General features: G+C 41.2%; 1 protein-coding gene and 1 pseudogene across 2 annotated transcripts in view; both read left to right on the forward strand.

The window, feature by feature from the left end:
• The window catches only part of LOC111540476, a 72,482-nt gene that overhangs the window by 12,333 nt on the left and 42,183 nt on the right, over nucleotides 1–17,966 (forward strand). The window contains exon 1 of one of the 2 annotated variants that reach the window (XM_023208785.1): nucleotides 8,268–8,643. The exons of the other annotated variant lie outside the window; for it this stretch is intronic. The gene's annotated coding sequence lies outside the window, so the exon portion shown is untranslated. Of the gene's footprint in view, nucleotides 1–8,267; nucleotides 8,644–17,966 lie in introns of those variants that run through there. 2 annotated transcript variants of the gene reach the window in all.
• On the forward strand, nucleotides 1,080–2,583 carry LOC111540479 (annotated as a pseudogene).

The following is a 17,966-nucleotide window of genomic DNA, read 5'->3' on the forward strand; positions in this document are numbered from 1 at the left end:
CCAAAAGTGCTGAGATTACAGGGGTGAGCCACCATGCCCAGCCAAAAGATAAATTTTTTAAAAAATTCCAGTCCATCACAGTCTGATACTTTGGTAATGTGTAATAAAGAAATGATTACTAGGTCAGGGTGTGGTGGCTCACACCTGTAATCCCAGCACTTTGGGAGGCTGAGGCGGGTGGATCACTTGAGGTTAGGAGTTCAAGACCAGCCTGGCCAACGTGGCAAAACGCCATCTCTACTAAAAATGCAAAAATTAGCTGGGAATGTTGGTTCACACCTGTAATCCCCCCTACTCAGCTGAGGCATGAGAATCGCTTGAACCCGGGAGGCGGAGATTGCAGTGAGCCAAGATCGCACCACTGCACTCCAGCCTGGGCAATAGAATGAGATTCTGTCTTGAATGAATGAATGAATGAATGAAGTGAATTACAAAAAATTTTAAAATACAAACCAAATATTTTGTTAAATTCAACAGACATAATTACTGTGTCAGCTACATGCAGTCGCTCACGCCTGTAATCCCAACACTTTGGTAGGAATTACAGGGACCAGGAGTTTGAGACCAGTGTGGCCAACATAATGAAACCCCATCTCTACCAAAAAATATAAAAATTAGCTAAGTATGGTGGCTCATGCCTATATCCTAGCTACTCGGGAGGCTGAGATGGGAGAGTCGCTTAAACCCAGGAGGTGGAGGTTGAAATGAGCTGAGATCACGCCACTGCACTGCAGCCCGGGTGACAGAGAGAGACTCTCAGAGAAAAAAAAAAAATTACTGTGTCAAATTTCTATACCCGTTTTTGTTTTTTTTTTTTAAACTTAATTTCTGTACTTGTGGATCAGTAGCATACTTCATGGGCTGGCATCAGTATAGATGACACTTGAGTAGCACTGTTTGGTGTGGAGGGAGGCCACCGAACATTTTGTCATGTTTGTTGAATAACTTGTGCAGCCTGAGGCAGCCTGTCAGGGCAGTGGTGTGGCAAAGCCATAATATTTGTGTGGGGCTCATTCTACTGAGAGGCACATCTGCCCATCTGATAGTGTAGTCTCCATTTGTCCTCCAGCACTCTGCTCTTTGGAAGGCACTGCAGGGTGGCCGTGACTTTGGTCAGGTGTAGCTTATGTTTGGCCATCTCTTGGTTGATCCAGTTTATTTGTCTTAGTTTCAGTGTTGGCCAGAGGGTTTGGTGTGGAGCATCTCTCAGGGTGATGTGACCTCTGTTGTTGCCTGGATTTCCAGATCATGTGACAGAGAATCAGCTGGATCATTTCAGCTGTCCAGGTTATCGGTTAGAAGAAACTGAAAACTTGGGAGCAAGGAGACCTCTCTGATGTAAAGAAAGACGAGTAGACTGGTTTATCCCTTCTGTGCAGTTAGTACATGAGACTACCCTGGTCCTTTTAGAGCCAGAGTTCTTTGGGGTTTTTGTTTTCCCCCATTGAAAAGCACTAGCATTTATTAGGGGAAGATGGGGTTCTCCTCAACTCGTGTTTTCCCTCTCTGTATTGTGGAAACTGAACCTCACTCTGAAAGTGAATACATCCATTTGAAAGGGATGACAGGTTACCAAGAGTGTCATTTAGTGAAACCCCTCTTTTTCTTGACCAAAGGAGACTTGTTTTCTTTGAAAAGCAGGAGTTCACTTTAATTTATATGAACACCTCACATCACTCCCATATAAGCCTACCTACCCTAATATGGGCTGGCCTGTCAAGTCTTGGGCAAGAATGGTGATAAGGTGCTATCAGGTCAGAACTCATATTAGAGTAGTTGAAAGATTCAAGAGTTCTTATTTTGAACTTTTGCGTGTAGAATCATTACAAGATGTCTCTTAAATGCAGTTAGAATGAGAGGAAAGCTGGAGCTGTGGGTGGGGAACATGTCAGAGGTGGAGCTGAGCAGGAAGTGGGACCAGTGCCTGCTGGATGTGTTAGATAGGTACTGGTTTTGGATTAGGGATTGTTTTCTCACTTACCTTCTTTAAAAGAAGAATGTGGCCATTAGCCTTTGGTTCTGGCATGGGATTAGGAATGGTTTATTCCAACTGTCAGCATGATTTCCATGTTCCATATCTTCTGCATGGAAAACATGTCAAAGGACAGGAGCAGTGACCACCTGACAACATCCCAGTGGGAGGAAAAAGAGAAATCATGTTTATTCCCCAGGAATACCGAAGTACCCTGGAGTAAGCTGTCATTCTTCTGTAACAATGTTATTAGTAATGCTTTAAACTCCAGCACACTCTTTATGTATTTGAAACCAAGTCTGTTTCTTGTTTCGTATTTTCTCTCTGGAAATTGTAAGGAGGTGGTCTTAAATACATTAAACAAAAATAGTAAAAAAATGCAGTTAAAATTTGATGGCCTATCAGCTAGCTGACCCAATTCTTGGCACAATCAACAAGTGTCTTTGATTGTTTTTTCACCAGGGCTAAGTCATCAGATATGTTGGAAGGGGTAAAAAAAACATAGGTAGCTTGGTTGCATATGCCTTTTTTCAGAAGTAATATTTAAATTATGTAATAGTTGGTGTGGTGGCCCCATCCGCCAGCTAGCATATTGCCCTTCCTGGCTGCCTCATTCAAAATTCTGGGCCGGCTGCAGTTCCCACAGGTAACCAACCACATGAAGGCAACTCCAGGGAATCAGTGGTGAGTAGTCACAGCCTCGGAATCAAAAGGCACCGGCAGGGCAGGGTGACTCATGCCTGTAATCCCAGCACTTTGGGAGGCTGAGGCAGGCGGATCATTTGAAGTCAGGAATTAAGACCAGCCTGACCAACATGAAGAAACCCCATCTCTACTGAAAATACAAAAATTACCCGGGCATGGTAGCAGACACCTGTAATCCCAGCTACTCAGGAGACTGAGGCAGGAGAATCGCTTAAACCCAGGAGGTGGAGGTTGCAATGAGCTGGAATCATGCCACTGCACTCCAGCCTGGGCAACAGAGCGAGACTCCATCTAAAAAAAAAAAAAGGCACCGGGCATTTGCCTGATGAGGTGCCAATACCATTGCCACTGGTATCGTATCTCCTGTCGGGTACCAGGCCAGCTCTGGCAGAGGAGACATGAAAGAACTGGATTCAGTAATCTGGACTGGCTAGTGCTATATCTAACTTTCCAGACCCATTTGAGTTGCCCCACGTCTGGGTGGGAAAGGTAAGAAATGCACAGCCTAGTCCTTGGGAGTATCTAGAAGAATCCAAAGGCATTGTCCAGAAGGTACAACTTTGGGGGCTGGGAGTAGGGGTTGACTGCATGGCTACTAACCAGTCAGAATAGAGGCTGGTTACTATGCTAGAGAAGGGACCTGTGGGCCCTTTAGGGTGCCCATCCTTAGCCTGTTGATGGGTTAGTAAGGATCCTAGAGAATATGCTGGGCTACAGGATTAGGCAGTGGCTCAGGACACTATGCCAATGGTAAGAATTTCAGTATTTTAACAAACTTTGAGGTCGTAAGAGTATACTGGCTGATGTTAGCCCTTTGAAGTCTGAGACTCATGCATTCTTGAGTGTCCATGGCAGCTTGTGCATAAGAAAGCTGTGCAGTTTATTCAGTTTTTTTCTGGGATAGATGGAGTCCCAGAGAGACTGAGACGAGAATGCCTAATGTGAAGTGCAATTTGCTGGAACTAGTTGGAAGCTAGAATTTACACCCTCCACCTTTCCTGGGTACAGGGAATAGAGTGTGACCTCTCACTTGTACATGTCTGCCAGTTTTAGGGAGAAGTCTGCAAACTTGTGCGGGGGAGGTGGGAGCAAAGGGACTTTGTTGAGGTTTTGGCCAGCCAGATTATTGATAGAACATACATACGTCTTAGAGAATACAGCTAGGGCAGGATATTCTGCTTGGGAAAGTTATGGAAAAATGTGGAAGGAATGTTCAAGCCAGCGTCTTTAGAGAACCTGGGAAACCAATTTCATTCATTGATATCAAGGAGTGGGAGCCTGGGAGTCCTGAAAGAGCATAAGAGAACAATCACGGAGGAAGGAAGGTCCAAAACCACTGTAGCAAATAGTACAAAGAACCTCTGGTGTCTTTTTCAGCCACTTGATGCTTAGGTGTATTGGATCTGTTTAAAGGTACCGGCCTCGAGCAGATACTGATTAATGTAGAGATAGTAGTGACAGAGTCTTTATGTGGTTAAAATTTATGTAGAAAGTAAATTATATAGAAAATGAGACAAATCCTGTACCTGGAACTCTAATTTGTATCCTTAGGAAACGAGAAGGTATCATTGGTAATTATTCTAATGCTAGAACTGAAGGGGAAAGAGAATGTTTTGAATACCAAGCAGTAAAAAACTGAGCAGGGTAAGTCTGAGTCCATTAGAGAGAAAATTGGCTAACTGGGAGTGGGAGAGGTTCCACACATTGCTAAATATTGCCAAACAGCAACAAAGGTAGTATAGAGAATAGAAAACTGCAGTCACAACCAAGATACTAGGACCAGCCTGGTGCCGTGGCTCACACCTACAATCCCAGTACTTTGGGAGGCTGAGGCATAAAGATCACTTGAGCCCAGGAGTTTGAGACCAGCCTGAGCAACATAGTGAGACCTCATCTCTACTGAAAAAGTAGCTGGGCATGGTAGCACATGCCTTTAGTGCCAGCTACTTGGGAGGCTGAGGAGGCAGGATCCCTTGAGCCTGGAAGGTCGAGGCTGCAGTGAGCTTTGATCGTGCCTGGGCGACAGAGCAAGACCCTGTCTCTAAAAAAGGGAAAAAAAAAAGTTAAAAATTAGTGTAATTGTTCTCAGGATGCTACAGTTTTGTGACCTTTTACAAGTTGCTGTCCCAGTCCATGACTCATACTGCATATAAAGATAGTACTTTTTTTGTTTTCTCCTGTGAATACTGTGAATGAGGTGCTATTTATGGATTTTCTGGATTCTGTCAAAAATAGTAAACATCTGATTGGTTTCTATTTGATGGTATTTAACATGCTAAAAAAATGAGTGTTAGGGCTAAAAGGGATTTACAGGATATCTCCTTCAAATCTCACATTTTATTTTTTATTTTTTGAGACTGAGTCTCGCTCTGTTGCCCAGGTTGGAGTGGAGTGACACGATCTCGACTCACTGCAACCTCTGCCTCCCAGATTCAAGAGATTCTCATGCCTCATCTACCTGAGTAGCTGGGATTACAGGCATACACCACCCAGATAATTTTTTTTTTTTTTTTTTGTATTTTTAGTAGACCTGGTGTTTCACCATGTTAGCAGGCTGTTCTCAAAACTCCTGGCCTCAAGTGATCTGCCAACCTCAGCCTCCCAAAGTGCTGGGATTAAAGGCGTGAGCCACCACTCCTGGCCAAATCTCATATTTTATAGATGAGGAAAGCAAAATCCAAAGAGAGAAAATAACTTACCACTTACAGTCAGTAGAGGGACTAGCATCCAGGACACCTGCCGTTTAGTCATTTCTTTGCTCTACCAGAAATCTAAGTATTATAGTGAGTGATATTAGCTTGCAGTATTTAATAGTTAATCAATAAGTCTGAATCCTTGTCAGTTGCCACGCTGGCTACCCAGAAAATTTCAGGCAGTTATATGCCTATGGCAGTTACATGAAGGTTGATTTCCTTCTTATACACTAAAAATAGTGTGAAACATGATTGAAAATACACTGTTTTAGTCTCTTGATTTTGTATCCACTTTCAACATTTTAATATGAAACCTTGACAGAGACTTTGCTGTAATTTTGGTCTTGAGGAGCAGGGGGACTCATCCAACTCACAGTACCCAGCAGTCTGAGTTCTTCAGATAGGCATAAAGAAACAAGTTATATAATTTTTGAATGAGTATGGTGATGTTGTCTAATGATAAAAGCCTAAGAAAAACTGTTTGTGTACCAATTTAAACCATGAATGTACTGTAAATAGGTATTTTTGTTGGTTTTTTTTTTTTTTACTTTGACACCACTGAAAGTCAACACTTAATTCTTGGACATGTGCAACGTAATGAAGCACAAATAGGTAGAGGCATGAGAACTGAATCAAAGAAGTCAAGCCTGAAGGAAAGCCAGAAAATGGGTGTGAGCTATCGCTTAAAAGAAAAAAGAAACAGGCCAGTTGCGGTGGCTTAAACCTGTAATCCCAGCACTTTGGGAGGCTGAGGTGGGTGGATCACCTGAGGTCAGGAGTTCGAGAGCAGCCTGGCCAACATGGTGAAACCCGATCTCTACTAAAAATACAAAAAATTGGGCCGGGCGCGGTGGCTCAAGCCTGTAATCCCAGCACTTTGGGAGGCCGAGACGGGCGGATCACGAGGTCAGGAGATCAAGACCATCCTGGCTAACACAGTGAAACCCCGTCTCTACTAAAAAAAAATACAAAAAACTAGCCGGGCGAGATGGCGGGAGCCTGTAGTCCCAGCTACTCGGGAAGGCTGAGGCAGGAGAATGGTGTGAACCCGGGAGGGGAGCTTGCAGTGAGCTGAGATCCGGCCACTGCACTCCAGCCTGGGCAACAGAGCGAGACTCCGTCTCAAAAAAAAAAAAAAAAACAAAACAAAAAACAAAAAATTAGCTGGGCGTGGTGGCAGGCACCTGTAATCCCAGCTACTCAGGTGAGTGAGGAGGAGAATTGCTTGAACCTGGGACACGGAGGCTACAGTGAGCTGAGATCGTACCACAGCACTACAGCCTGGGCCACAGAGTGAGACTCTGTCTAAAAAAAAAAAAAAAAAAAAAAGCTACAAAACATTCACACATTTTGTTGTTTTCTAATGTCCCTGTATAAATGTTTAGCTTAAAAGTTAATCTCCCGTTTTAAATATACAAAATTCTTAATGTGTACTTTTGAGGCCATGTAATTTTGGAAAATTTTTATTCTTTGAGAGCATGATACTTATTTGTTACTCTCGTGTTTGAAAAGGTTTAGAAATGTGGTTGCTAAATTTGTTTTAAAACAACTGTGACTGTTTTACATGTGTCCAGTATGTTGAGAACTCAAAAAGTAGTAAATCGGGCTATCTTAATAGTGCGCCTGTTACTAATGGAATTTACTAAAAAGTAAGTTTGCCATATGAAAGGGTATTAATATCCTTTTCAAGCGTAACATACAAATGAATTTTCATCTTAAATATATTAAGTTCTGATAAAACAGATGCTAAGCCTAAAGATATTTGCTACATAGGAAAAATTATTTTTTAAAAATTTGTCTTGGGCGCCTGTAGTCCCAGCTGCTCGGGAGGCTGAGGCAGCGGAAGGGCGTGAACCCGAGAGGTGGAGCTTGCAGTGAGCCCAGATCGCGCCACTGCACTCCAGCCTGGGCGACAGAGCGAGACTCCGTCTCAAAAAAAAAAAAAAAAAAAAAAAAAAAAGTCCTAAATCTAAGTTTGTAAGAGTGATGCACATATGAAATTATGCACAGATGTCATCTATCTCATTTCAGGCTCAGGACAAGAAGCAAAATTAAACAAGTTACGTAATATAACATTTTTCTTTTCTGATAGTTTTCAGAAAGCCATTTGTTGCTTTTCAAGTTGTCAGAGTTAGACCTTTGTGGGGAGTATGTGAAAAGACTTTTCTTACAAAGTAAATCTTTTTTCTATTATGCAAATTTCATAATAACTCGCCAGTGCAATTAGGAAGAGCTTCTGGTAATAAATATACTTTTTTTGGCCAGGTGCAGTGGCTCACGCCTGTAATCCCAGCACTTTGGGACACCGAGGCGGGTGGACCACGAAGTCAGGAGATTGAGACCATCCTGGCCAACATGGTGAAATCCTGTCCCTACTAAAATACAAAAAATTATCCAGGCGTGGTGGCATCTGCCTGTAGTCCCAGCTACTTGGGAGGCTGAGGCAGGGGAATTGCTTGAACCGGGGAGGCGGAGGTTGCAATGAGCTGAGATCGCCCCACTGCACTCCAGCTTGGTGACAGAGAAAGACTCTGTCTCAAAAAACAAAACAAAACATACATATATATATATATATATATATACACACATATATATATAGTTTTTCAGTTTTTATTATTATAAAAACTGTTGATTGTTGGCATAACTACTTTGTAGCCTAGAGTTCTTTTGGTGTGACCAGCCCATCAAAAGGCATTATTTGTAATTTAAAATTATTAGAATTTATTCTACATCCACAGAAATTATTTTCCCTTTTTGTGTTTCATTTACTTAGTATAACAGGAGCATGAGAAGTCAAAGTAGTAATGGTAATGCTGGAATCTGTGAACCTTTGTAATTTATCATGAGCATGTAATATAGTTTTATAATGTATGTAAAATATGCATGGTAAGTGTGATGAAAAACATTGCAATAACCATGCAAGAAGAGTCTTTTGAGACTTCCTCCAAGATAGCAAAAAATTACCACCCTGCCCCTTTTCTCTTCAAAATCTCAGAACTATGAATTTTCTTTGGGTTCTGTTTTGTTTTTTTCTTTTCAGGTTCAGAGCCACTGTATAAGTCTGTCTTAAACCTTGAAGGCATTAGTAGGTCTCAAGGCCCTGAAAAAAGTTTTTTTTGCTTTAATCTGGGTGAAAAATGAGGATTTACTCTAATTACAAAACTAACCATTACATTTCCACCCATTTGTATAAGTCAGGGATCCCTAACCCCTGGAACTTCGACCTGACCTGTTAGGAACTGGGCTGCACAGCAGGAGGTGAGCGGTGGTCAGGTGAGCATTACTGTCTGAGCTCTGTCTCCTCTCAGATCAGCAGTGGCGTTAGATTCTCATAGGAGCACGAACTCTATTGTGAACTGTGGATGTGAGGGATCTAGGTTGCTGCACTCCTTATGAGAATCTACCTAATGCCTGATTGTCTGAGGTGGAACAGTTTCATCCCCGAAACCACCCCAAAAAACGTTGGGGACTGCTTGTGTAAGTCACCAAATACTCAGATAAAAACAGTAGCTTTGGCCAGGTGCAGTGGCTCATGCCTGTAATCCCAGCGCTTTGGGAGGCTGGGGCGGATGGATCACCTAAGGTCAGGAGTTCAAGATGAGCCTGGTCAACATGGTGAAACCCCGTCTCTGCTAAACGTACAAAAATTAGCCGGGCATGGTGACAGGTACCTGTAATCCCAGATGCTTGGGAGGCTGAGGCAGGAGAATCGCTTGAACCCGGGAGATGGAGATTGCAGTGAGCCGAGATTGCACCACTGTACTCCAGCCTGGGTGATGAGAGTGAAACTCCATCTCAAAAAGTAAATAAATAAATAAATACATAAAAAAACAATAGCTTCCACTGCCAACCTAGTGGGTAAAATTATTCATTCAACAGCACCTGGTATGTCACAGGCGCTGTCCTATGTACTAGTAGGCAGACAACTTCACAAGTGGAAGAAGACAAGTAAATTATATGGATGTTAGAAGGTGATAAAGAGAAAAAGCAGGAGGAGGAGAAAAGAGTGCTTTGCCCAGGGTAAGATTATGTGTGTAGGGGAGGGGGTTGGAGGGGAACTGGTTGCAGTGTTAAACAAGGTAGGAGTCAATATGGTGGGCTTTACCTGGGAAAGTGACATTTGAGCACCTTAGTTGTCCTAATTTTGGTTTAAACAATTATTAAGAGAATTATTGCACAGCATAAAATCTAAGCCTGATTTTTTTTAGTGTTTATTATATGATAACAAAAAATTATATTTAGCTGTACAATTTTCTTAGCAGTAGGTATCTGTGAAGCAATGTTGTCAATGTATTGTGTTATTTCTTAGCATTGGAAATGAACTGCAAGTATTTTTTTTTTAATCAGGAGGGGAATTGACCAAATCTTTTTTTTTTTTTTTTTTTTCGGAGTCTTGCTCTGTCGCCCGGGCTGGAGTGCAGTGGCTGGATCTCAGCTCACTGCAAGCTCCGCCTCCCGGGTTTACGCCATTCTCCTGCCTCAGCCTCCCGAGTAACTGGGACTACAGGCGCCTGCCACCTCGCCCGGGTAGTTTTTTGTATTTTTAGTAGAGACGGGGTTTCACCGTGTTAGCCAGGATGGTCTCGATCTCCTGACCTTGTGATCCGCCCGTCTCAGCCTCCCAAAGTGCTGGGATTACAGGCTTGAGCCACCGCGCCCGGCTGACCAAATCTTAGTGATTAAACTAGATTTGTAATATTAGAGGATGAACATTTTGATAGAATTGGAGTTAATGTTAGAATATTGAACCAATTTACCTTGTTAATCATAGTTTATATACACACAGCAGTGTGATCTTGTCAAGGGGAAATAAAAAGTTTTTCTATATTTGAAGCACTGAAGTAATGAGAAGGTGTTAGAAGATTTGGAAATTAACTAGTTCCTTTGAGGAATTTAACTTTCAGGAAAATTATGTTTTTATAATCTATATTCTTAAAATATATGCCGCTCGATCTCCATACATTTTTTTAAAAATTTGGCTAAGGATAAATATAATGAGGTCCGTTTATTTAAGGTTAAGGTAGATGTTAACTTTGAGGACTTAGCAGTTGCTATTGTTATTACTGGCAATAATAAACTTTAAAGCACTATTATCTCAGAGTAAAAACAGCGTACGTGACAGAAACAGAAAAATTCAACACATCACACTATAGTTCAAATTGGAATTATTCCAATTCATAGCTGATGAGAATGTAATGAAATCATCAAATAAAAAACTCACCAAATAAACTTTTTTAGAATCTGAGAGTTAACAATTATTGTTAAGCCTTATTAGCTAAGACTGAATTTGCACACAGGGTGTTTCTGTTACAGAGTAAGTTTTGTTTATTTGTTTGTTTGTTTGTTTTGAGACAGAGTCTTGCTCTGTCACCCAGGCTGGAGTGCAGTGGCGCAATCTCAGCTCACTGCAACCTCCCAGGTTCAAGAGATTCTCCTGCCTCAGCCTCCTGAGTAGCTGAGATTGTAGGTGTGCGCCACCACGAGTTTATGTTTGTTAATCAAAGTTTATACTCAATATATAAGTGGATTTATTATTCTAAAGTGGAGCTTAAATACTGAGAAAACTTTAAACACATTGATTTGTATATTTTCTTTTTTTGCCTAATTTCTTTATTGAAGAAAATATTTGGAGTGCATTTATTTATTCTATTACAAAAGTAGCTTATTTACCACACATAATCACAAAGAAACCAACCCCTAAAATTTACCACTATTAACATTTTGCATATTCCTGTCTTTCTAAAACATGTATATGCATATGTTTAAATACATAAACAAACACATATACACACCTTCATTAAAATTGTGGGATGATAATTTACAATTTAAATGTATAATTTTGTTTTATTTTTATTTCAACTTATAGTTTAGTTACAGGGAGTACATGTGCAGATTGAGTACATGGGAATATTGTGTGATGCTGAGGTTAGGAGTATGGATTCCATCGCCCACGTAGTGAGCATTGTACTCATTACCCATCCCATCCCTCCACCCTCTAGTAGTCCACAGTGTCTCTTGCTTCCATATTTATATCTATGTGTGCCCAATGTTTAGCTCCCATTTATAAGTGAGAACATGCAGTATTTGGTTTTCTTTTCCTGCACTAATTTGTTTAGGATTATGGCCTCCAGCTCCATCCATGTTGCTGCAAAGGACATAATCTCATTCTTTTTATGGCTGCCTAGTATTCCATGTTGTATATATACCACATTTTCTGAATCCAACCTAATGTAGCTGTATAGTATAATGGTACAGAACATAACATTTGCAATCAGAGAAGTTTGGGTTTAAGCCTTTAGTTCAATGTATTTATTAATTATGCAAGCTAGGAAAGTTTGTTAGCCTTTATTTCTTTATTAAATGGGGATGATAGTACACCTCTTATTAGTCGGGCGTGGTGGCACACACCTGTAATCCTAGCTACTTGGGAGGCTGAGGCAGGAGAACCACTTGAACCTGGTAGGCGGAGGTTTCAATGAGCCAAGATTGCACTATTGTACTCCAGCCTGGGCTACAAGTGTAAAACTCTGTCAAAAAAAAAAAATTTTTTTTTAGTTAATATAGTAAGCATAATTATTCAGAAAAACGAAGAGCTTGTAAACATGCTCACAACATAGTGAAATAAAAATAACTAAGAAATGATTCATATTTCCTGTATGCCTGTGATGGGGAAGATATTTGTTATGTATAAAATCTCACCTAATCCTATGATAACCTCTTTCTTTTTTTCTTTCTTTTTTTTTTCTTTTTGAGACAGAGCCTCACTCTGTTGCCCAGGCTGGAGTGCAGTGGCGCGATCTTGGCTCACTGCAACCTTTGCCTCCCGGGTTCAGGTGATTCTCCTGTCTCAGCCTCCCAAGTAACTGGGATTACAGGCGCGTGCCACCACACCTGGCCTGAATATTTTATCTTTTACTTTGATTTTATTTTATTTTTCCTTTTTTAAAAAAAAAAAAGACAGGGTCTCACTCTGGCTGGAGTGCAGTGGTGTGATCACGGCTCATTGCAGCCTCAACCTCCCTGGGCTCAGGTGATCCTTCTACCTCTGCCTGCCGAATAGCTGAGACCACAGGCACATGCCACTGTGCCCAGAAAATTTTTATATTTTTTTGGTAGAGATGGGATTTCACCATGTTTCCCAGGCTGGTCTCAAACTTCTGGGCTCAAGCAATCCTCTTGCCTCAGCATCCTGAGTAACTGGGACAACAGGCATGTATCACCACACTGGCTGTAGTCTCTGGCTGATTTTTAAAATTGTTTTAGTGATGGGATCTCGCCATATTACCTAGGCTGGTCTAGAAATCCTGGCCTCGTGTGATCCTTCTTCCTTAGCCTACTGAGTAGCTGGGATTACGAGTGTGGGCCTCTGTGCCTGGCTTCTTTAATTTCTTGCTTTATGTTTTTTTTTTTTTAGACAGAGTATCACCATGTCACCCAGGCTGGAGTGTAGTGGTGCAGTCTAGGCTCACTGCAACCTCCACCTCCAGGGTTCAAGTGATTCTCCCGCCTCAGCTTCTTGAGTAGCTGGGAGTACAGGGGTGCACCACCATGCCTGGCTAATATTTAGTAGAGACGGGGTTTCACCATGTTGGCCACACTGGTCTCAAACTCCTGACCTCAAATAATCTGTCCACCTTGGCCTCCCAGAGTGCGGGGATTACAGGTGTGAGCCACCACACCTGGCCTTTTCAACATAGTTTGTAGTCTTCAGAGTACAGTCTTTTTTTTGAGATGGTCTTGCTCTGTCATCCAGGCTGGAGTGCAGTGGTGCAATCTTGTTTCACTGCAACCACTGCCTCCCAGGCTCAGATGATCCTCCCGCTTCAGCCTCCTGAGTAGCTGGGACCATAGGTGTCCATCATGATGCCTGGGTGGTTTCTTGTGGAGACAGGGTTTTTGCCATGTTGCCCAGGCTGGTCTCCAGCTCCTGTACTCAAATCGATCCACCCACCCCGGCCTCCCAAAATGTCAGCATTACAGGCGTGAGCCACTGTGCCCACCCCAGACTATAATTCTTGTACTTCTTTTTTTTTTGAGATGGAGTGTCAGTCTGTCACCAGGCTGGAGTGATCTTGGCTCACTGCAACCTCTGCCTGCCAGGTTTGAAAGATTGTCTTGCCTGAGCCTCCCAAGTAGCTAGGACTACAGGCACATGCCATCACGCCCAGCTAATTTTTGTTTTTTTTTTGAAACAGAGTCTCGCTCTGTCGCCCAAGCTGGAGTGCAGTGGCTGGATCTCAGCTCACTGCAAGCTCCACCTCCCGGGTTTACGCCATTCTCCTGCCTCAGCCTCCCGAATAGCTGGGACCACAGACGCCCGCCACCTCGCCTGGCTAGTTTTTTTTGTATTTTTTTTTTTAGTAGAGACGGGGTTTCACCATGTTAGCCAGGATGGTCTCGATCTCCTGACCTCGTGATCTGCCCGTCTCAGCCTCCCAAAGTGCTGGGATTTAATTTTTGTATTTTTAGTAGAGATGGGGTTTCACCATGTTGGCCAGGATGGGCTGGATCTCTTGACCTCGGGTGATCCGCCCACCTCGGCTTCCCACAGTGCTGAGATTACAGGCGTGAGCCACCATACCTGGCCAAGTCTTGTACTTCTTTTATTAAATTTTTTCCGAAGAATTTTATCCTTTTTGATGATATTGTAAGTAGAATGTTCTTAATTTTTAGACTGTTAATTGCTAATGTATAGCAATACTATTGATTTTTATATATTGATCTCATATCTTGAGATTTACTAGATTTTTTTATTTATTTACTTATTTTATTTATTTATGTATTTTTTTGAGATGGAGTCTTGCTCTGTCGCCCAGGCTGGAGTGCAGTGGCACAATCTCAGCTCACTGCAACCTCTGTCGTCCGAGTTCAAACAATTCTGCCTCAGCCTCCTAAGCATCTGGGATTACAGGTGCAAGCTACCACGCCCAGCTAATTTTTGTATTTTTAGTAAAGATGGGATTTCACCATATTGGCCAGGCTGGTCTCAAACTCCTGACCTCAGGTGATCCACCTGCCTCGGCCTCCCAAAGTGCTGGGATTACAGGCGTGAGCCGCCACACCTGGCCCAGTTTATTATTTTTAATAGTTTTTAATTACGTTCCTATGAATTTTCTATGTATAAGATCCCGTTATCTGCAAATAGGCATGTTTTACTTCTTCTTTCCAATTTGTATTTTAGAATATTTTTTGGATTTTTTTTCTTGCCTAATCGCCCCTGGTGTAATGTTGAATAGAAACGGTGAGAGTGTACATTCTTGTCGTCTTTTTTCTGATCTTCAGGGTGAAATATTTAGCCTTTCACTGTGAAGTATGATGAATGTGGGGTTTTTGTACATGTTTTATATCAGATTGAGGAGGTTTGTTTCTGTTCCTAGTTTATTTTGGTTTTGGTTGTTTTTTTTTTTGAGATGATGACATCTCCGTTACCCAGGCTGGAGTGCAATGGCATAATCTTGCTTCACTGCAACCTCTGCCTCCCAGGCTCAAGCAACACTTCCACCTTAGCCTCCTGAGTGGCTCGGAGTACAGGCCCACACCACCATACTCAGCTAACTTTTTAATATCTTTGTAGGGGCAAGGTCTCACTATATTGCCCAGACTGGTCTTGAACTCTTAGGCTCAACGGATCCTCCTACCTTGGCCTCCCAAAGTGCTGGGATTACAGGTGTGAGCCACCATGCCCAGCTCTTAGTTTTCTTCCTGTTTCTAGTTTGTTAAGGGTTTCTGTCATGACAGAGTGTTAGATTTTGCCCATGTTTTTTCCTGTATCTTTTGAGATGATGATTGATGATGTGGTTTTCATCCTTTGTTCTACAGATATGGTTTATTACATTAATTGAATTTTGGATGTTAAACTAACCTTGTTTTCCCGAGATAACATAACATTTGGTCATGGAGTGTAATCATTTTTTTATGTAGCTAGATTTAGTCTGCTATTTTTTGAGGTTTTGGCATTCATATTCATAGGAAATATTGGTTTGTATTTTTCTGTTTTTGTGTAATGTTTTTGGTTTTGATATTAAAGTGATACTGGCCTCAGGCTAAATTGGGAAGTATTCCTTCCTCTTCTATTTTTAGAAGAATTTCTTAAGAATTCATATTCTTCTTTAAATGTTTGATAGCGTTCACCAACGAAGCCATCTGGGCCTGGGCTTTTTTGTGTGTGTGAAGTTCTGGACATCTTTTAAAATCTAGTTTACCGTCTTTTCCAGCTGTTCTTCATTTACTTCAGGAACTCTTCTGATTTTGTGTGGGTAAAAAATAAATGACTTTAATCTTATTTGACAAGAATAATAATCATGTTATACCATTTTCAATAACAAAGTAACAAGGAAGGTGAGAATAAAGGAAGGAAAGAAAACAACATATTTCTAATGAAATTTTTTGAGGTTAGCCTGTGACTATAATAAAATTATTTTGTAGCAGCATACCAATATGTCAGTTTGCACAACTCTGTAGAAAACAACTATTTTGTAAGCTGAAAATTTTCTGCTTTCTAAGTATTCTTTATAAATGTCGTGTTCTTATGCTTTAATTTTATGGCTAGAGGCTATTCATATTGTGGCAATAATTTAGTTATGAAGTTATCTAAGTAGAAATAATTCAACATATTCTAACAGTATTTCATATACTTAAGATGAAGGCAAGATTGTATTTTCTAGCTGTTTTTAAAAAAGAATTACAGCCGGGCATGGTGGCTCATGCCTGTTTTCCCAGCACTTTGGGAGGCTGAGGCTGGTGGATCACTTGAGGTCAGGAGTTTGAGAACAGCCTGGCCAACATGGTGAAACCTCATCTCTACCAAAAATACAAAAATTAGCTGAGCGTGGTGGCGCTGTTCTAGTAATCCCAGCTACTCAGGAAGCTGAGGCAGGAGGATCCTTTGAACCCGGGAGGTGGAGGTTGCAGTGAGCCGAGATCGTATCATTGCACTCCAGTCTGGGTAACAAGAGTGGAACTCTGCCTCAAAAAAACAAAAACAAAACAAAACAAAACAAAAAAAAACCTACCCTAGATCCATTTTTAAGAAGAAAATGACTTTATTAAAGATGAAAAACCTTTAGCTATGTTTTTTCAAGTTATATGTTTGCAGTTAAATGCAACTTATAGCGCGTCAGACTGTTTTTTCTTATACTTTTTTATTTATTTTTTATGTATTTATTTTTTGAGACAGAGTCTTGCTCTGTCACCCAGCCTGCAGTGCAATGGCATGATCTCAGCTCACTGCAGCCTTGACCTCCTAGGCTCAAGCAATCCTCCCATCTCAGTTCACCCCCCAGGAACTAGGACTACAGACATGTACCACCACACCTAGCTAATACTTGTATTTTTTGAAGAGCTGGAGTTTTGCCATAATGCCCAGTCTGGTCTCAAACTCTTGGACCCAAGCGCTCCTTCTGCCCTGGCCTCCCAAAGTGCTGGGATTATGTAAGTTGTGAACCACTGGGCCTGGTCCCGACTGGTTTTTCTTTTCTTTTCTTTTCTTTTTTTTCTTTTTGAGATGGAGTTTCACTCTTGCTGCCCAGGCTGGAGTGCAATGGCGTGATCTTGGCTCACTGCAACCTCCGCCTCCCAGGTTCAAGCGATTCTCCTGCCTTAGCCTCCCCAGTAGCTGGAATTACAGGTGTGCCCCACCACACCTGGCTAATTTTGTATTGGTTTTCTTAGGCTAAGACATACACAACTCCTGAAAGTGAGCCTGGTAGTATCATTCCCAGCTTGTAAATGTATTCCGTAATGGTGAGGGGTGTTAGCAAAAAAAAAAAAAAAAAAACTGTAGCATAAAATTACTAAATGGTTATTATTTTAGAAATTAATTTTTTAAAAGTAATCATGCAGTGCTGTTATCCATTCCTGCTCTACCCCCATACAGTAAGTATAAATAAAGATCATCTGCCATGTTTCTATCTTTCACCGTGTGCTAGTCTGGAGGCCAAGATGTACTGAAATTTAGTGATGTACAACCTACAAAAATCAATTGTATTTTTATATACTAACTTAGTCTTACTAAGTAGTTATAGCAGGAAAGCTTACCTATATTCTGAAGCTTACCTTAATAGCTTTAATGAAGAAATTTTAAATAAGAATATAGAGGTTAAAATAGGTTGAAGAAAAATATTCTGTTCATCAAATGCCACCTGCATTTTTTTCTTTTTTGAAAATGAGATGACACTTCTCTGCCCTTATCTGTAACATATGAACTTGACTTAATTTTCCAGTTGCCCTGATAGATTTGCTTTGCCCATCTACATTTTCCCGCAGCACTTGTCTTCAGTTGAACCCATTTTTGAAAATACTAGTGGTGAATTATAGCCTGTGGCTAAGTGTGAGAAGAGGGTTTCCCAAGTTAAGATTTCATTTGACTAATAAACATTAGTGCTGGGCTGTAAGTAAACTAATGGACCAAATATAATGGCTACTGCTTCAGATATCAATGTTTAAGTTTACCACATTAGTGAAATAATTGGATGAAAATTCATAGACATTGAAAAGTAATTGAATTTAGAGCACACTAGAATTTAAAAAGTCTGAATAAGTATGTCTTAGTTTGAAATACAAACAAACTAGTAGTAGATGGAACCAAATACCAACCC

The sequence above is a fragment of the Piliocolobus tephrosceles genome, chromosome X (genome assembly GCF_002776525.5).
Source record: "Piliocolobus tephrosceles isolate RC106 chromosome X, ASM277652v3, whole genome shotgun sequence".
Taxonomy (NCBI): Eukaryota; Metazoa; Chordata; class Mammalia; order Primates; family Cercopithecidae; genus Piliocolobus; species Piliocolobus tephrosceles.